General features: G+C 46.9%; 2 long non-coding RNA genes across 2 annotated transcripts in view; both read right to left on the bottom strand.

The window, feature by feature from the left end:
* On the bottom strand, nt 1–3119 carry LOC142361202 (uncharacterized). The gene is made up of 3 exons (XR_012763821.1): nt 3008–3119; nt 2285–2385; nt 1–2035 (listed from the first exon to the last, which is right to left on the bottom strand). It is a non-coding gene; the product is annotated as an uncharacterized LOC142361202 (long non-coding RNA).
* Nucleotides 3120–5248: 2129 nt separating this feature from the next.
* The window catches only part of LOC142361203 (uncharacterized), a 28238-nt gene continuing 12610 nt past the window's right edge, over nt 5249–20876 (bottom strand). The window contains exons 2-3 of the long non-coding RNA XR_012763822.1: nt 7959–8198; nt 5249–5670 (exon numbers count right to left, since the gene is read on the bottom strand). This is a non-coding gene — a long non-coding RNA (uncharacterized LOC142361203). The remainder of the gene's footprint in view (nt 5671–7958; nt 8199–20876) is intronic.

Consider the following 20876-nt stretch of genomic DNA (forward strand, 5'->3'; position numbering starts at 1 on the left):
GAGCATGGGGCATGAAAAAATCATTGCGGTGGCTAGGAAGGCACATGCACAGAGCCGGTTGATGACGGCTGGAGAAGGAAGGCGGGCCGTGCTGACAGCCACCATCATCTCGCGGTGTGACTCAGAGGCCCGCAGTGGTACCCACGGGCTCGCGGCACAGAGGCCAGTGTCCCGTTACCGGACTGTGATGACCTGCCCTCACCCCCACTTGGGCTGGATCAAAAGCCATGAGCTAAACATCTCCTGCTAGTCCCCCTATGCTCTTCATGCCCCAGTCACTTGTAGCCCTGTCCCATCAAGCACGTCAGTCATCACGTTGATGGCTTAACACCACATCAGTCTTTTTGCTATAAATGTTCCACTCAGAAAAAAACCCAACACAATGTAATAATCTGTGTCACAAAAAAATAAAAGGAGCTGCATTTTTCCTATCTCAGTTTCATTTTCTCTACTGCAAGGATGGGCCTGTCTCAGACTCCACAGAGGAGAAAAGTATGCTCAGTAGAAAAGTGTAACTGCTGCCTGTGTAATGTTAAACTACCAAGTAGAAACGATGTTTTTTGCTTGGTGATTGCGTTCCCTCCTCCTCTCACACAAGCCAAGAGGAGTCTCTTGTGGTTGCAGCCAGGGAATGGGAGACAAGCACTGGGCTGCTCTTGGCTCAGCTCGTATTTTTGTTTGTGTTGGACTCATGGCGACGCTCCCCTCACCAGATCCAAGGTCCTAAAAGCAATTTGTTTTTGTTTAAAAGCAGAAAAGGCGGTGCTTTCTCACCAGCACGCGCACTGGGGAAGGCTGCCCTGCTGACAAAGCAGCCGGCCGTCCTCCTGCTTCAGCTTAGGTGCCGTAGGTCCCATGGCTCCCACCCAAATCTCAGGCGCATCAGAAAAATATAAACACAAACTTTCCAACCTTTTGCCATCAAGCCAGCTATATTGCCGGTTTGGCAACTACAGCACCCAGTTCTCAGCCTTACTGGGCCCTCTCGGAGCCGCGTGGACACAGAGAGCTGCTCACACAGCCCAACTTGCAAGACCGGTGCCTCAATTTGTCATTGCTCGTATAATAAATCAATTTATTTCCTTTAACGAGGGGTTAGTCAGCAAACTCTTACTCATGCGTTTCTCATACAGTAAGTCACACTTCCCGGTAGCGTTCGTGTGAATGTGGTTTCTGACCACGGCTGTAGGAGCGGCAGCAAGACGAGGTTGGTTTTCCTGAGATACTGATTCTCTTGTGACTCCTCACAACCAATAAAGACCAAATTTTTCTACCCATGGTGGAGAGCTGTTGGACACGTGGTCCACACCGGTACACCACGGTGTAGGAAAGGGCTGCTGTCCTCCACGGAATGGGCCTGCCGAGGATGCGAGCGGCCGAGCCGCATTGCACTTGCAGCCCCCCTGCCACCCCTGCTACGTGTCCCGGGGGCGTACGCGGAGCGCTCCGGGACGCTTTCCCGCTGAGCCGTGGGAGATCTCGTCTCTCCTTCTGGGCAAACAGGTTGTTGCGGTAAGCAGCAGAGGTCTATCAGCCACGGCATCTCTCGGTCTGCCCCGCGGGGCCGCGTGGGAGGGCTCTCGCTGGTTATCGGCGTCAGTGAAGGCACCACCGCCGCTGCCCCTAGCCCCCTCGGCCCCGCTCGAGCTCCTGCGCTCAGCCGAGAGAGTTTGTGTCTGGTCCGGACCGGGGCTCAGAGCGAGAAGACGGTGGCCGAGGTTCCCTCGGCGCTGCTCCTCCCAAGCTCTGGCTGATTAACTGCAAAATCTCCGGGCCCGTGCGCTCAGCCTGCCTCGTCCAGCTGCAGGAGGGCTTGCAGCTGTGGAATAATTTCTCAGAGGAAGGCTCTACCCATGAATTAATGTCTCTGAGAACTAATTATTGGGTAAACTGTATAAATAGTCCCTGGAGTGCCTCTTCAGTACTCAGCTTTTGGGCTCAGAACAGACCGAGCAGGCAAGGAGATTTTCCAGGGATGGTCTGTCCGGGCAAGGGATGATGATGTAGGTGACTCCATGGTTTTATCTCTCACAGCCTAAAAAGACAGAAAGGTCCATAGTGGTCATCTGGGGTGAAAATTTATAGCTTATTAATTAAAAAAGAAAAAAAAAAAAGCCATTTCTAGGCCAGATCATAGATTCTAGGCTACCATCCAATGTCAGGAAATGTTCCCCTCCCAGCAGGGGATCCGGGCTAAAAGGTTATTTAATACTTTCTGGTTGATTTTGTATTTGGAATAACTGCCTTAAATGATTGGTTTTGGCTTGAGAAACTGTTTGCTTACCTGGCACCTGAACTTCGGTGATAAACTTTAATGTCCTCCTCTGAGTATTCCCGCAGCACACAAAGGAGACCTCATGCAGCCCCGCTAGCTATAAATCCAACCTTTCTTAAAAAAAAAAATCAAAATCAGATGTTGCTCGTTATCTGTTCCAACTCCGATCTATCTGTCAACACCCAAAAGTTTTAAACGCCCTGCTTAAGCATGTCTCCACGCCACTGATGGAATATCCTTTAATATTTTATAGCTCTGACTTGCACTTCTAAAAGTACTAATTAATCTCACTAGATAGAAACTGGCACAAAATGGTGCAAGTGCGAATAGCTCCATCCTTCCTCACAGCAACCGCGTGCCAGTTCGTCTTGGAGCATGTAATGATTTACTGTAATAGTTTTAGGCCCGTAATGGGGCCAATAACTGGCATCTGGAAGCTGTGAGGCTCTTTCCCAATGGATGCCATTCACATATAGTTATTTAATTAATTAACAGCTCCACTAGCATAAGCCAGTAAAGGGTCCATTAAAGTTCTTTTTTTTAAATATCTTCCAAAGTAAGAACATATGCTGCGCGCTGCTTTTCCCTTGGAGAGCGCTTAATGTTGCAACCTGTTTATCTTATGACTGATTTTCAAATTCCACCTTAAGCAGCTGCTTTTTGCTCGACGTTGGGACTCGGCAGAGAGCGAACTGCCCGGCGCTCGGCAGGAGCCGCGGAAGAACATTCTACCTGCGTCTGCTCACCGCCACGCCAGCTGCCAAACCCCTGCAGCGGCTGCGCGGCTGCCTCCGCACTGCTCCCGGGCCTTGCACGGGATGCACTTCCACTTGCCCGTTTCTCTGCTGCTGGGGAAAGAACAAAATAAATAAATAAAAATATCAAGGTGTGGAGGTCATTTGGAGGAAGCAAAATAATAGTGGGAAAACAAACCCCGCCAGGCACTGGAGGTGGTCAAGTTTGTAAAAAGCACTTGAGAGTCCAGTGCTGTGTGAAATGTGGAAAAGCTATCAGGGGCCATCACGTCAGCAAAGGTGGGCTTGGTCGGGTTACAGTGCCAAGGGATTTTACTTCCCAAACGATGAGGATTCCTTTTCCTGAGGTGCAATTAAATGCAAACCAGGTCCTGGTGGGTGCTGGTCTGCAGCAGGGTGAAGGCCCCCACACAGCTCAGCGTGCAGCTCCGGCTGGGTGCCACGCAGTGGCCGTTACCTAAGGAACTACCCCGTCAGGACGAAGTAGACATGGAACTGGAGAACCTCTGACAAGACGATAATGTCATTTAACAGTAACTGTATCAAGTAAGTGGTACTAACATGGCATGGCACGGTGTCAGCTGCCTGGTATGGGATCGTGCTCTATAGGACATGTCAGAAGTTACACAATCCTCAGCACAGAATCATAGAATCATAAAATGGTTTGGGTTGGAAGGGACCTTAAAGGTCATCTGGTTCCAACCCCCCTGCCATGAGCAGGGGCATCTTCAGACCAGGTTGCTCAGAGCTCCATCCAACCTGGCCTTGAACACTGCCAGGGAGGGGGCAGTCACACCTTCTCCGGGCAACCTGTGCCAGTGTTTCACCACCCTCATGGTGAAGAATTTCTTCTTAATATCTAATCTAAATCTGCCCTCTTTTAGTTTACAGCCATTCCCCCTTGTCCCATCACTACACACCCTTGTGAAAAGTCCCTCTGCATCCTTCCTGTAGGCCCCTTCAGGTACTGGCAGCTGCTCTAAGGTCACCCTGGAGCCTTCTCTTCTCCAGGCTGAACAGCCCCAACTCCCTCAGCCTGCTCTCATAGGAGAGGTGCTCCAGCCCTCTGATCATCTCCGTGGCGCTCCTCTGGACCCGCTCCAACACATCCGTGTCCTCCTCATGTTGAGGGCTCCAGAGCTGGACGCTGTACTCCAGGTGGGGTCTCACGAGAGCGGAGTAAAGGGGCAGAATCCCCTCCCTCGACCTGCTGGCCACGCTTCTCTTGATGCGGCCCAGGATACCGGCTCTCTTCTCTGTCTGTAACATGTTGTGTCATTCATCCTCCTTCTCTGCCTCCCACCAGCCCACAGCACAGCCTTCTGCCTGGAAGGCTTTCACTGTGGTGCACAGCAAGGCGTTGGAAAAACAGCAGTACCCTGGAGCAGCCGTTACTAGAGCCCTTCAGCCGGTGCCTCATGCCTGTGATCCACCATGGAGCATCCAAGCGCTGTCAGAAACCCGGGGGAAGGCCAGCAAGAGCTTGGTTTGACACCCTCATGAGAGAGACGTCAGGTTTGCTTTGCCCAGATGTCAGGTACAGATGAGTGAAGAGGCATCTCTTTAACTTTGACATTTCATGTTCCTGCCTAGGTAGAGCCTTAGGCCTGACAAGCGTGAAAAGTTGGACACTCAACTCACTTCCAAGTCCATCTGGACCTCTGAAATCACTCTTCAGCCTAAACCCCCTAAAGTGACTGGTCTGTCGAGGCTTCTGGGTCATGGCAAGACCTCAATGGTAGTCTTCCTCCTTACAGAAGATAATGGTACCTTGCTACTACCTCACAGGCAAAGCAGGGACTGCAGAGGAGGTGGTTCCCACTTCTAGGCAGTTGCCTACTGGCAAAACCATTCTCCAGCTCATGGACTGAGTTCCTTCTACAGGAGGACATTCAAGCATGCGTCTTCCGCCTTCCTCAGCGATACCTCACCCCCTGTGATGAAGAACCCACCTGGGCAGGAGGAAGGAGGGAGACTGTGCTTTCATCATTGCTTGTGTCTGTATGACCTGTACTTTGCAGCAACTCTATCAGAAGAAACTCCATCCCTGGAGCAGAGGCAGAGCTCAGACTCTTTTCCCAGGGAAGTGCCACAACCAATAGGCCATGCAAGGTCATCTCAGCTAACTTCACAGACCAAGTCGGTAGATACCTAGATGTCTCATACAGGCAGCAGAGAAACAGGCATTTCCTGTCCTGGAAGGAGACGAATATCTCTGCTGAGCTCCTTTTCCTCTCCCCTGACTGTACACGGAGCCCGGGGTGACTAACAGAGTCTTTGAAGTCCAGTTGTTCAATATCTACATCAGGGCAGATGAGTTCCCCCTCTCCTCCCTCCACCTCTTTCCTATCTTCTCCTTCCATCCCAGTAAACTTGTCACGCTGCCACAGCCCTAACAGGAAGACCTGGGAGCACATGGTTATCCTGGTGCCCTGCAGAACAAAAAAGAGTCAGGGGCTAGAAGGCTCACCGCGGAGCTGCGGGTTCGAACTGCCTCCAGAAGTTCTCCTGTCACCCAGCGAACGTGCAGAGGAGGCTAATGAGATGCGGTTTCCTTTCCCAGCTTATTTTAATAGACAGGACTGACCACTTCTTGGGTCTTCACAACAGATGCTGTAGACACCTATCTTCTGTGAAGAACTGTAAAAAAATTATTAATTAATATGGTAATTAACACCCCGTGGGTTCTTTGTGCCTTTGTGGAAAGCAAAGCAACGATAAACCCAGTATAACTGGCTGTTTGGTTTTGCTGATTAGTGCCGCTCTAGTACTCTGATGAATACACTCTTTAAATGGGATTTAGGCTTAATATCGCTCATCTTCAAACTATTAGAAGCATCCCACAGTAGCCATGACTTCAGATTTCTCAGTTAGTGTTCATTTACAGATAAATTATCTCAAGGTGGAATGAAGGTCAAGCACATATATCAGGAATTTAAAGTTAAACAGCTGTGACAGATTTTGCAACTAAAACCAAGCAGCAGAAAATCCAAAGCCCTATACCTAAAGTTACACTTAAAATCCAGACAGGTTAAGGTTAGAAAGTACATTCTGTAGCAAATATATTCCCTGGTGGATTTTATTTCACAAGAAAAATCCATATTCTGTCGTAAGTCTCATGAAAATGTGTTGACCAGCCCTAGATTTTGACCTCTGCCAGGTCATGGGCAAGCCCAAAGACCCAGTGTGGGACCTTTGCATGCTGACTTTTGACCTCCACACCCAGCCTTCAGACCATCCTGCCGCGTCTTTTCTAAGCTTGCAAACACATTAGACCGAACTTCTGAAAATATGAAGAGGTTCTTTGATTCTCTGCCGTGGAAGAAAACCCAGTTCACAGCCTGAGAACTCCTCGGGATGGAAACACGACGGTGCAATTTTCTGTGTCCAGGAGTGTCGCTGGAGGACCAGCAAGTATCGCCAAAACCATGCGACAGAACTTTCACTGGACATATGTCGTATCATGTAAAAACACTCAAAGGATTAACGGCAATCGGGGATATAGCTCTGGCTGTGCACAGACAGCAGATCTGCAAAGCAGGGATTAGAGATATAGGATATGAACCTGCATGCGAAAAAAACAGAGTGGAGCCTGAAATAAAATCGTAAGAGAAAGGTTCTTCCCGTATTTGTAAAATTTTATACAAATCCTTGTGTTAGGTGATGGTCTGTTTGTATTGCAGCAACACGTAGAGATCCCGCAATAAGAGATCAGTCACGAGATGCTGGGTTTTGTACAGGCTGATCATGAGAACAGAGTGCGTGCCCTGCAGCTTGCAGTCCAAGAGCTGCTTCTTGCAAGTGCATCCACATGGACGTACTGTCGACGTGTGGAAATCCAGTCCCAGGTGTCAGCCCAAAATAGTTATTTAAACAATAAACATCTTTAATCTTTCAATGCTTGTTATTAAAATAAAACACCTTTATTTTAACAAGGCCCATGCACTCCCTAGCTAGATCTACTTCATCCCCCTCTTATCTAGAAAGTTTTTCCTAATGTCAAATCTAAATTTTATTAGCTGCAAATGAAGCTGGTTCCTTCTTTCCCTACCGCCAGTGGCCATGGGGAAAGATTTATCACTATCCTCCTTACAATAAACTTGAACATATTGCAAGATTTTTATCATGTCTCTTCTTTAGACTCTGCTGTTCCCAGACTAAACAAACAATCCTTTCAACACTTACTCCTAGGTTGCTCCTTCTACGCCTCTGATGTTTCTTGTGTCTCTCTGCTGGACCCTCTCCAGTTTGTCTACATTTTTCTTACAGTGCGGTGCCCAAAACTGGACACTGTATTCCAGCTGAGGCCTTACCGGTGCCAAGGGGAGGAGAATAATTATCTCCTATGTCTTAGGTTGCAGTCACACATCCTGTGCTGCCTGCAGCTGAGCTGGGTGAAAAGTTTATTTCTTTTCACCCCTTCCAGCTGCTTACCACCCCCTGCCCAGCTGCAGGCTCTCCCCCTCCCCAGTCAGCCCACGTAACCGCCGCAGAACGGCTCCCTAACGCCGTCTGGGTAAGCCAGCCAGCTTGGAGTCAGCCATTCAAATAACTGGGCTTTTCTAAGCGGCAGTTTAACAGCCCCAGGTGAGGCTGAGGTAACGAGAAGCCAAAGCCTCAGGGGAGAGGAGATGATGAGCAGCAGGGTTACGGGCAGCAGGTTCGCTGCCGGAGCAACTGCAGCCAGAAAAGGACGTCTGATAGCGACGTTTCATCCAGCCTTGAGCCCTCTCTGTGCACCCAGCCCCTCCCAATGCTGCTGCCCAGCCGGGAGGTCCCCTGTCTCCATTCCTCCTCCCAAAGTGCTGTAGTTCTTAATGTAGTGCTTAATCATCAGGCTGATTTTATAACATTTTCCCTCATTATCAATGCCATTCTAAATCCAGTTTTTGTCCCCCCAAACCATGGTGTTTTGTAAGTGCACTCACCGTTCTCACACCCAAGGTGGTTATGAAAAGGACGAAGGCAACAGCGAACCAGGGCTGAACTGCCCTCCTGGTGTGACAGCAATACCTGCACAGCCGTCAGCTACAGGTTTTCACCCACTTCTGCAGCCACCTCAGCGGGACAATGCTCTGTGTCTGCTCACAGCGCTGCGCAGAACGGGGTCATAAGCCTTGCCAGTGCCACGGTGCACATTTCTGTTGCTTCCCTCCACTTACTCTTGCCTACAGGGGACACATAGCAGGACACCGCATGAGCTTCTCATGCTGGTAGAAGAACTACAACCAAACATCTTGAAAATACTGTACTGATTAGACTGGAGATGAGCATTTCTTAATCTGTGGCTTCTGCAAAGAAATGATGGAGACTCGAGCTGGCTGCTGATCAGCCTCGCGGATCCTCTGCTCCTCTGCAGAACAGAGCGTTTCATGCTCTGAGGAAGGGAGACTTGGGAAAACAACAATGTTAAGATACTTTTGTCACAGTCCTCAGCACAAGCTGAGGTCTCAGGCCGTTTCTGTACCAACCAGGAACACCAGACACAGCGAGACCGTTCAGGGAAGTGACCCTGAGGGACTCCTTCCCACAGCTGATCTTTCTTTCTGCCACTCAGATGGAGTTATACTTGTTTTGGTTTATTGCCTTCAGCTCCAGGTACAGCTGCATCCCACCCTTTGCTTATCCACACACCCTTTCCCCATCCATCCTCGTTCCCTGTTTTTCCCCTTCTTGTCTACTTTCCATCTCCTTCCATGGAAACTTCCCTCCAACAGCTTCCATCTTGTTTTCTCAGGGTCCCCTCTGGCACCTCGCCGTGCTCCGCTCGGCTCCACCGCAGCCCCTGTCACCCGCCTGCGTGCCCCGCTCTGCCTGGGCACAGCTGTGCCGACGCTGTTCACGCCGCAAGCCCCGTCTGTTTTCTCAGGCTCCTTGGAAGAGGAGGGTCAGGTGGTGCGAGCTGATGGTGGGGTGAAGTAATAGGAGTAGAGACGAGGTGAAGTTCTTGTTCTGTCTTGAACGCAGACTGCCAATCATGCCATAATAGATGGTGGTTCTAGGCAGGGAACAGCTTTTCATCCCACCAAAATGAGACCATTAAATGGAATTTCCTCTATGGACTAATCAGGATTTGAACCCATTTCTCTGGAGATAAAAGGCACAGCTCAATCTCCTGATTTGCGAGGTCATCTGGAATACAAATCAACTTTCATGTATTCATTGGAAATGTTTTTATGTAAGGGATTTTTTTTTTTTTTTTTAATCTGCTTGTTAGTGCCTTGTGCCTAAACTGGAGCTGTGAAGTGACTTTTTCTCACTAGAGGCTAAATAAAGTACTGTACTGTTTTTATAAACGTCCTAAGCTTTGCCAGAAGGCTGGCAATGAAAGAGGCTGGCAGGAGACAGGCACCGTCTCTGTTCTGCATCACGGAAGTAAGCCCAAGGCCGCTGGCCAGTGCCTCCCATCCGCGGGAATGCGACCAATTAACGCGCCGATGATGTCATCGGATGGCAAAAGCACTTCCCTCGCAGCCCTCCCTGCCCTGCCAGCTCCAACCTGCAGTGTATTTTCCTCGGTCTGGTCCATGTACTGTAATAACTAAGTCAACTGGAAAAAATATTGAAGAAAAGACTGAGGAAAACCAGAGTGCAGGGGCAGCTGGAGCCAGCAAAGGAGGCACACTGAGAGCTATAAAGGAGCTTTGTGCAGCAGCTTCTCTCAACTTCAGGATATTTAGTTCCACGGGAGTTGGAGAAGATGGGTAATAAGCTGGCCTTTATTTTTAAGGGATATCCCTTGTAGTCTCAGCTGCATAAAGATCAGCCTTTGGGGATGTGGCAATAGCACTGACAGTATCTCTCTTTCAGAACCTCCTGCTGCTCACTCCGTTGAATGGCCTCAGTCCAGCTCGAGAGGAAAAAAGCCTTCCAGCTCGAAACAGTCATCAGTCTGAAGGAAAAGAGGTGATGAAAAGAGGCTGCGAGTGATGAAGTGAAGCAATAATTTATAGAAAGATGCACGACCGGAGCACTCAGGTGCCTGCTCAGGAACGGGGCCCAGTACGGCTAATCCCGAACGCGAGGAGCATGCGGCTGCGCGTCCCCTGCCCGAAGCACGGCGCAGGCGAGGGCAGCACGTCCCTTGGCTTCAGGGACGCGAACCGCCCGCTGCGCAGGGCCAGGGAGCACCGGCCTGGCCACGGGACAAGGCTGCTCCCAGGTCACGCCAGGAGGGCGAGGGTCAGTGAGGGATGTGGCCGGGCTCAGATGCAGCTGCAGCATCGCTCAGACAACGGCCAGAGCGAGGGCTGGAGCAAAGGCAGCTCTGGAGCGAAGGGGCCAGCCCATGGTGGAGGCTCTCCCAGCTCATCTCCTGCAGCTCCCTTCCCAGCAGCCGGCTCCCACTGCATCCAAGCTGGCCTGGAGAAGAGGAGTGCCTGAGGGGGAGCTTATCGCCCTCTACAACTACCTGAAAGGAGGTTGTAGTGAGGTGGGTGTTGGTCTCTTCTCCCAAATAACTGGTGATAGGATGAGAGGCAATGACCTCAAGTTGCATCAGGGGAGGTTTAGATTGGATATTAGGAAAGTTTCTTTACTGAAGGAGTGGTCGGGCATTGGAACAGGTTGCCCAGGGAAGTGGTGCAGTCACCATCCCTGGAGGTGTTCAAAAAACGTGTAGATGTGGCACTTTGGGATATGGTTTTAGCAGGCATGGGGGTGATGGGCGGATGGGTGGACTTCATGATCTTAGAGATCTTTTCCAACCTTAATGGTTCTATGATTCTGTGACTCTATGAGTCTATGATTGGAACACCAGCAGCCAAACTCGGAGGGGGACGGGGTTTTGCAGCGGCTGTTGATGCACCCAGGGTCTGGATGCATCTATGTAACTACCCACAGAACTGGCCTACAGAGGGGACTACTCCACACAAACTACAAGTCGAGTCGTCCAGATGGCTATGTGCAATTCAGGAGTACACACCTACTTGCAAATTGATTTTGTATGATTGTGAATTAATACATGCAATGCTGATTATGCATATATAGAAATTCAAATTGGCTTTGTGTTATTGTGAATCAATGTATGTTGTGCTGATTATGCACATATACAAATTCCAACTGGACTTGTATTATTATGAATCAATAGATGTATCGCTGATTACATCTATCCAGGGTTTTACTTTTTACAGCTGATGGGGGAGAGCCACGCTTTGACGACAGATGGGGAAAATCCATCCTTACAGGCACTGCCGTACAGGCATTGAGTCTCACGGGCATCGAGCAGAACGTCCCAGGGACCAATGTGTTAAACTGATGAAAAAACAAGATTCAAAATTTTTCTTGGATAGAAATTCAAAATAAAATTGCCTTGAATGTATCACAAGGGAAGGCTGCTCGAAGTGTTCTGTTATGCTAGGCAAGCCAGCAAATGTTCACACTTCCCTTTAACCACAGTCACCTGCACATAGTTAGCGAACATTTTTCTCCCCTCATCATTTTGCTCCCCAGCCTATGCTTTTCTGTTCTACCTCCAATACAAAACTGGCTTCAAATCGTGTCTCGAGTCTGATGTGACAGAGATGAAGAGCAAAAAGATGCCAGATTGCTGGTGGGGGCTCTGGCTGCCTGGGACATCGCCGGTAGCTGGAATGTGCTCAGACTAAGGAAGAGCGAAGGAGCCCAAGTTTTTCAGATGCGACTGGAAGGTTCCAGGGGACTTATCTCTGCCTTGTGAAACACTTTGCAGATCTTCCAACTGGTAAAATGCAAAGTGACACTAAGTGAAATAAGCTACTTTATAATTCAGCTATAAGTATTTCCAGGAACCGTGTGACCGAATTATAAATCGTTTAATAAAATAAAAGTTCTTCTTGTTCTAGAAGAGTTTTCTTTTTAATGGCTCCTTCAGATGTTCAGTTAAATGTATTGTGACCAATGTAATTATCATTTGCCTGTATCTCAAAATTCTCCAATCAAGCACCGGTGGGCTGAGTAGTTAATATGCATAAATACATTGATATTGAACTCTTTTCTTGTGGATTTCATCTTCCATTTGCACTCACCAGAAATACAAAAAATGTGGAGACGAGGGCTAGACATAAGAGTATAATAGGTAAAACTAGCCTGGAGTAAACACGGGCGCAAAAATCACAAGTAAGGTTGGGCATAACTTTACTGCAGGAGGCCAGGAGAGCAAATGAAGTGGAGAAAAAAAGGAAAACCAAGCAGAACTACCTACTTCTAGAATGGGCGTTTGCTCATGTGATGAAAGGGATTACATCATCTTTGTCTGCAGTAGCGAAGGGCTGAACTCAGTGACCTCAGATATCCCTTCCATCCTCTTGGGCACACAGATATCATTGCGCTGAGCACAAAAGAAGGATCTGACCCCGCTTCCTTCTGCTGCTGAACCAAACAATGCAGGCTGCCTACCGGCAGGAGAAGCAATTTATGTATCACCTGGTTTTTAGCAAGGTATTCTGAGCGTTATCCCTGCTCCTTAATCTCTGGATTTAGGCAGAACTTCGGCACCTTAGTTGCAGAGGTGCCACAGGGAGCCCTGCCTAACCACCCTCATTGCCTAACGCCCGAGGGGCCCTTCTGCTTACCTGGAAAGCCTGGTCCGTCTCCCACCTAAGCTCTTCTGCAGCCTAAATTGAGGCCAAATCCTACAAATCGCTTGAAAGATCACTGGAAGGGCCTGCTCAGAAGACGCCGACAAATGCTAACAGAGACACAGTGATGAAGGTGGGATCTCTCCCTGTCTTTTTGACAGCAGTTTGGACACAGGCTGAGGAAGCAGGAGAAGCGTGACGCAGGCTCTGCTCAGCCCGATGCCATTGACTGTTTCTTAAAGCAGAGCGAACCCGGCTCAGTTCGGCACCCAACGAAAGAGTTTTCTCCAGAGCCAAGAGCCTGAAGGACAGCGGTTCCCGTGGGCAGCCCTGAGGCAAGGGCTGAGGATTCGGGGAGGGCAAGGGAAGGAGCGAAGGCAAATGCGGCATTGAGCACAGGCTACGTCCCACCATGACCTCCTTCACCTAGGAAAGCAGATTGGCTTTTTGACTCACTCTCTGCACATGAAGCCCAAATGTCTAACCTAGGTGACCTGGCTCGTCATGCTGGACTCAAGTCACGTAATTTCAGCTGTTGCAGTAACTAATGGGGACCTAAATTAGGTGGTCTTTTTTCCTGAGCTCATTCCTTAACCCAGCTTCCCTGGTACAAGGTAACTTGCAATTAGCAGCACTGTGACTAACTGGATAATAATAGTTCCAGGTTCTGCTGCACAGATTTTAGAAGTATTTCAAAATGCCACTGAGCTTTACAGCGCATTGCTTTTCCCTGCAGATTGAAGGAGCAGCACCCACCTAAGCACCAGGTATGTCTGTCAGCAGTGTTAATGCACCGTAAATATCATTTCATAGAATCATAGAATCATAGAATGGTAAGGGTTGGAAGGGACCTTAAAGACCATCTGGTTCCAACCCCCCTGCCATGAGCAGGGACATCTTCCACCAGACCAGGTTGCTCAGAGCTCCATCCAACCTGGCCTCGAACACTGCCAGGGAGGGGGCAGCCACAGCTTCTCTGGGCAACCTGTGCCAGTGTTTCACCACCCTCATGGTGAAGAATTTCTTCCTAATATCTAATCTAAGTCTGCCCTCTTTTAGTTTACAGCCATTCACCCTTGTCCTATCACTACATACCCTTGTGAACAGTCCCTCTCCATCCTTCCTGTTGGCCCCTTCAGGTACTGGCAGGCTGCCTTCCCTCTTTGTGGATGCCGTCACTGTCTCTCCTTCAGGATGCAACAATCACATTGTGTAGCCCATTTCTCGGAGTAGCTGGCATTCAGCAGAATACAATATCCCTTCGGTATTTTGTATTGCTACTTTTGTATTGCCGTTTTGGGAAGAAAGGGGTGTACGGGGCGTCTGCAGAAACTGCGCCAGAGCTGTGGTTCCTGCTGAGCTCCTGCGGGCGATGCGGAACGAGCAGGCTCCCGAGCCTCGCTCTCTCTCGCAGAGGCAAGACCCAGCCCAGCAGCGTGTGGCTGCACCCCAGCATCCCCCCAGCTTCACCCACCCCGCCTGCTAACGCAAGGTGCACTCAGAGGCGCTCAGTTCGGTTTCCTCCCGTTTCTTTCTTTTTCCACCCCAATTTTTAACTCTGTCAGCACGGACAGGTGCAGACAGATGTGAGCTCACCCTGCCCGGATGCCAAGCCAAGCGGACTGGTGCCAGCCCCTGTCTAGGAGCCGCAGAGCTCTGTTAGCGTGGCTCCGTGCCCAAGCTAATACGCCTGCTGAGAAGGCATGGGCAGAAGAGGCTCGTGTCTGTTTGCACAGAGCCTAACAGGCCTGCCCTGGAAAGCTGAGGGCCAGCTAGCTCTCTTGAATAACAGGCAAATTTTTCTTAAATATGGATACAGGCATGAAAGCAAAGGGCTCTGTTCATTGCAGGAAAGGTCCTGTTACCTTTCTTTGAAACTGCCACGGATCAGTCCAGCAGAGACTCTGGGAAGGGCACAGCGAAAGCCAAGACGCTGGGGAGCTGGCTGCCTTCTTACCTCGGCTCTGGCTCTCCCAGTCCATATTGCCTGTGTTTACCTCCCCTTCCTTGAGGGAAATGGAGCATAACGTGCACTTTCCTAATGTAATTTTGGCCAGCAGCTATTGCTTGAAAGCTTTGTGTTGGTCTGACATTAAAAAATTATAAATCTGTTAAAAAAGGTAACACTTTTCTAGAACAGAGTCACACATTCTATCCTGTTTTGATAGAAAGAGAACTGTACCAGCATCCTTCAGCGCATATGTAGCGATGTCAAAGAAAAAGAATAATTTTCAAAAGAAATTCCTGGCTGCTAATAAAAAGTTTACTATCTGATCCTTTGTCTGTCAATTCAGTGACTCAAGGCTGTTTCTGTTGCAATATACAGATGCATTCAGTGTTCCTTTGTGCAAGAGCTACTTGGCTTAGCCTGCTAAGACACAGCTTCCCATGTTTGTGACCAGGTGGAAAATGGACAGCAAAAAAAGTCCAGTGCCAATGTACCCAGTTTTATCAGAAAGATAAGGAGAACTAGGAAGGGAGCTAGTTCTTCATTTGGGCTACCTTCAGATAAAAAGTTTCTGGCTGAATTTGTATTTGGTAATCAAAGTTCAGCAGCTAAATCTGCTTCCTTATTCTAAAACTCCCATGAGCTTCACACCCAAACCCCATCTCTCTCCTTTTTTTTTGGTCCCCTTTCTCTCTAACCATTATATCCAATAGCAGCATTTGGCAGAATGGGAATGACAGACAATGCTCATAAATTAGACTTCATGAAGAAGACCTTAGGACTATTTTGAAAAGCAGTATGTTATCCTGAGATCTGGCCGTGTCTGATAGATATTCAAAGTTTCAGTGATGCTTTGTTAATCGGAGGAGCCCTTCTATTGTAATCTGTCTCCATACAAGCCTGTAGAGAAGTTAATATGAATAAAAAGAAATAGCTGAAATCTTCAAGTCCTTGGAAAAAAAATCAAGAGAAGTTGCAGTTGCTGGATGTTTTCTTTCTGTATCTGAATGGGTCAGCATGGAAGAAGGAGCACCTGGAACCAAAATGGTCACTATATCATTGTGATTCCAGGGGCTGCAGCTATCATCCTGTTGCATATCCTTGGGAAAATCCATACTGAAAAGACTGCACTGTGCTGAGATGCTTGAAAAATTATTTGGGTTGCGGCATGCAACAAACATCTATTCATTAATGTCTTGCAATTGTGACCCAGCCCTTCATCTTGCACAAGATCTATAAAAAAGGCTGAGTGACTATAAATGTGTCCCTTGAAGCAAATTATGGAAGACATTACAGGAAGACTGGTTTCTAGCCAGCTTTTCCAGCTTAATGAATTCCTTTCAAGGATGTGTGAAAGCTCTATTGAGACCAATGGTGAGTATCCTTGGGCTCCTCCAGGAAGATTTCATAAGGGGTCCCGACTATTGTATTCATATTTTTCTTCTATTTTCAGAGAGCAGTTAGAAAATAATTTGAAATGGCAATGCTACAGTTCAAACACTTTTCACTGTGAGAACAGACCTAACTGACCCACGAAGAGTCAGCAAAAGGCTCTTGGACAGATTCAGTTTTATCATGATAACAATCAGCATGCAAATTATTACAATTTGTGCACTGTCCATTCTGGAAGAGATTAAAAAAAAAAATTCCTGCATCTTCCGTATTCATTTCATTAATGCACAGATCTGGACTTTCAGCGTGTTCCTACACACATCAGCTATACACAGATATGGAATGGGGATACTGAGAGTCAAGGAAGACTGCACTCAGATCAAATGCCTGTAGGTACCTTATATTTATGATACCTCTTGCAGCAAAAGGACTTTCATGTACACATTTACCATTTTATCAGCTGACTTCATATATTTTCTGTTTCTCCATTATCAGAGAGAGAAAGATAATGATCTGTAGTGTTTCTCTAGAGAGAGAAACATTACTCTAGAGAATGGTTTGCTCTTTCAGAAATCATTGCTTCCATCACTCCTGCCCAAGATGTCGGGATGAGCGGAGGAGGTGAGAGAGAGAAATTATGAACTATATGAGGGAACCTGCTAAGGGCAATGAATGGGAAAAAGAGGGATGTTCCATCTGGGAGGGAAAAGGCACAAAGCAATGGGGAAAAGGATGGTAAGAAAAGAGAACAGTGTATAATATGCAGACAGAAAGGATGGGAGATGAATTAATGGAATAAAAAAAGAAAAAGGAATGAAGTTTTAGCTGAAAAGTCCATCACGAGTCCTTTGTGTGTCTTTCCATCCAGCTGTACTTGAATATCCTGATATTCAGCTTTTCGCTTAGGTACTGGAGCAAGTCACAAGGCACATGGAGTTAACACAATATTACATACGCCAGCACATGCCAAACCAACTGCATACACTCTGCTGGACCTCATCAGATTAATCCCTGCAACTGCCATTGGTATGCTTCTTTGTGCTACAGAAATGCTAACTCTTGTAATTATCCAAATAGATAAACATACAAAAATAGGTGTCGTCACATGTAGCAGAAATTGCACAGACATACTAAAATACATGCCTTTACGTCTAGCAAATAACCATCTGGCTCTACAGGCTGGCCTGCAATGGAGTTGCCAGCTAGCGGTGCTTTTGTCTTTACCAGTAAGGCCTAACATGTTATGTGTTTGTATAGAAAAGACGTACACATCAGGAGTATCTTGCTACAGTCTACATTAACGGGCAACATGCGAGAACCAGTCTTTCAACCAGTTTGGAAAGCCGAGCCATAGATTCTAAGCATTTCCCTATTTTATTGTTTTTCACACTACAGAGGAAAATTAATTCCCCATGTAACTCCATTGAAATCTAGTATATTAACTGAGGGACTGCATTTATTTAAGCCTGTACCAATATTTATGAGATGAATTTAGGCCCAGAATGTGTTGGCTGATGGCCCTTTACTGGGGGATGAACCGGATTGCTTTACTGGGAAGACTCCCCAGCCATTGAGGGTGACAGTGGGGAGTGGGGAGGAGGAAAGAGAAGAAAAGGGCAGAACAGAGTGTCGAGACCACAATAATTAATGCTCAGTGAGGCAGAAAAGGAGACAGACTCACAGGACGGCAATTCCAGCATTTTAATTCATATGTTGTGGAGTTTCAAAGTCAAATCAATGGCTTGAGTGCAGCTTTATCTACACAGCTTTATCTACACTTTCAATTATTTAAAAAACAACACAACTAGCATTAAATTGTCCTGCCAGAGTGACAGAAGTCCTGCCATAGACTGCAGTGGAAGCAGAACAATACAGTGGGACAATCTTTTAAACCTTACTCATTTCAGATCTTACAAACACACCTGACTTTGGTGTCACAGCAGCAGAGGCCTGCACAGCCAAGAATAACAGACAGTTCATTTCAATACAGAGATGATGATTTGGGTATATCTGAATGTAATTAGAGATAATAATAGAGTTAGAAATAAGCTGGAAAAGATTACAAAGAAGAAGAGGGAGCATGAAGAGAAAATGCAGTTCCTCTTCACAGAAACCAACACGAGAAAGATGCAGACCCTTCCAATGCTTTGCATATCCTGGAGATGGATTTTCAATTTCCTTTTCCAAGTTATTTAGAAGTTCCTAAAGGCTGAAGAATATACCTCTTGCAAGACACAGATTTCCCACAGTGCTTTAATACAGAGATAAAAAATCAAAGTCCATAGCCTTAAATAACATGGGTCACGATGCACAAAAATGTACGTGCCCGTCGAAACAGTCAGCAAAGTGATCAAGATTCGACAGTGGTTACCTCAGCTTTCTGTAGGGGAAGCAGTTTAGAAGCAATGTGGCAGTCTCACGGAAATTACAACATGGAAATTTCTGCTGAATTCAAGGTCAAAAATTAATAACAGAGTCAGTGTAGGATCAACTGAGCTTCTTTAGTTCAGTTTCAAATATTACTTCTTTGAAAATATTATCAAATTTTAGTTTGTCACATATGTTGGTATTTGCAAACCATAACATCCCTATGTATTCTGTTTACTCACGTGGAAGCTGGAACTCAGAGACTTCTACCTCACCTTTGCAATTAGACTCTGCCACAATTATCTGTCATTTTGTCACCTCCAGAGTGGACCACACAATAATCTAGGGCAAGCAGAGCGGGACCTTTGAGACCACCAGTCTGTGGACTGCAGAGACGTTTTGACCAATGTGCCCATACTCAGGCTCCGCTCACTGCTTTGGATACCTCTTCAGTTCTAGGTGTAATTCATATTTTTAGCAATACACTGTTAAGTCTTTGATAATTTGGAACGCCATTTAAATAGTGTGCCTCCTTCAAATCTGAGTTGTTGCTGTTGGGAGCTTGGTCTTCCAAAACTAACAGCCAAGTATTTTTGGTCTGCACATCAAAACCCGCACTTTTGGGCTCCTTAAGCCAACCCAGCCATTTTCAATGTTATCGTATTTACATATTTGCATTTGCTTCGTTGGTTTGCCCCCTTGTTGCTGGATTGACAGGGCTGGGGTATTCCTAGTTTCTTGCTGGACCTTTACAAAAGGCAGATCAGCTTCCAAGAGTGGAGGTCAGAACGTTCCTGGTTTTACAGGAGTTAAGCACAAACGTGCCAGGGGACTAACGAGCGCTGCAAAACTTTTCCTGTGTTAGCAAGCAGTATAAGCCCACCAACATCAAGCAATATGGTTACACATCAGTACAATCCCCTCCGGCCCAGCCAGACTGGGGTTGAACCCTGAGATGCTGCGTAACAAAGTAAATAGGAAAATGTGCGTGTCTGAAAAGAGAATTATCGCTGTTGGTATAATGACTACTATGCTTCCCTGAAAACGCAACATATTGTGGGACTTTGTTCAGGCACTTCTTTTTCAAGGCACTATTGCCAGCTCCAAATGTTCAAGAGCTACAGTTTGACCCTCAAAATCATAAGCCTGTCTATAAAATGATAAATGTAGAGCTCTGTTACTTTGCTTTCTGTTTTTTGAGCTGTTAGAGTGCACCTGGGTCACATTTGCAAGCTTTATACTCTAACCATTAGGACTAGAAACTTACTTTGAATTAAAGAAGAAGGAAAGCTGAATTTCTAACCTCATTACACAACTCTAGTAGCTGGAGTGTAAGTGAAACATCAAACATCACAAGACTTGTGATAAAATCATGAGTGCTGACAACATCAATTTAGAGTAGGAGGTGGGATAGCAGGGGAAACTCTGGGCAAATGGATTTACTTTTTATCTTAATGTTTTTACAGGCTGTCTACTTTTATCTTTAATCAGAAGTTTTCAGTGGCTGTTCTTTCTTTGTGTATCTGAGCACGACATTAAAAGGTCACTTCTGCATTAGTACCTGATGCCATTTGCTAACCGCATCTTTCTATCAGAGATAACATGAAAAGGTATGTGTACCAACGGTACACCTGGTGCTAATATCACAGCAAAGAGGTATTATGGAAGTACAGGTCATCAGTGCATGGCTGAAATGGTATCGAGAGGGATTCCAAACCCCTGTTGTGTGTGTGAAGAAAACAGCATGTTTCTCACAGCTATGATATTTACTGCCTGATTGAAGAATACTGTATTGCGAATTTACCAGCAAAGCTCCACTTTCTTTTTGAAATGGGTTGTTACAAGGCATTGCTTGCTACATCTTTTACGCCTCAACATTATCTCAATGAAGAATAACATGGAAACTTAAAAATCTACGTATAGTTAAACCTTTTACTAGAATAAATGAGCTGTAATTAAGCCAAATAATTAAAGGATCGCTACAATTATAGATCAACAGGCTTGCTAGATCAAGAATTCAGGTCAGTCTTAAGTAATGCCAAAGTGGCCGCGGAGACAAAGTGGCCACGGTGACAAAGTGGACAGCTGTCCCTCCACTATAAGAGTTAGTTTCCAAGCCATGCTTTTATTGTTTGAAATCCTCCAGTTAGAGGGAATTGTGTACTCACCAGTCCATTCCACTGCATGCAAAGGGTTGCCGTTGGTAGGTTTCCTGGTCACCCGCCTGCTGCCATTGCTCTGGTCTGTCACTGATCTGAAAAATGCCGGGGCTGCACAGTGGGCAGTTAGGAGGCAGCTCCAGCACAATGAATACTCCTGCTCTATCGTGATAATCCTGTGATTTAAAGTAGGAGTTAAGCCTGGTCCAAACGGCCAGTTCACTTCAGCTGCTTCGCACAGCTCCCGTGGCACAAGCAGAGCGTGCAAGTGAATGGCATGGTGGCAAGCCAAAGTTTTTCAAATGATGTAATGCTGATATTATATATCTTCCACTCATTAAACAGGCTCCAGTCCCATCTGGGTGGGACCGAGTACTTCAGTTCATGTTCACAGATGATTCTGTTGCTAATTGGAAAGAGAGA

This window comes from Opisthocomus hoazin, chromosome 4, assembly GCF_030867145.1.
Source record: "Opisthocomus hoazin isolate bOpiHoa1 chromosome 4, bOpiHoa1.hap1, whole genome shotgun sequence".
NCBI classification, from domain to species: domain Eukaryota; kingdom Metazoa; phylum Chordata; class Aves; order Opisthocomiformes; family Opisthocomidae; genus Opisthocomus; species Opisthocomus hoazin.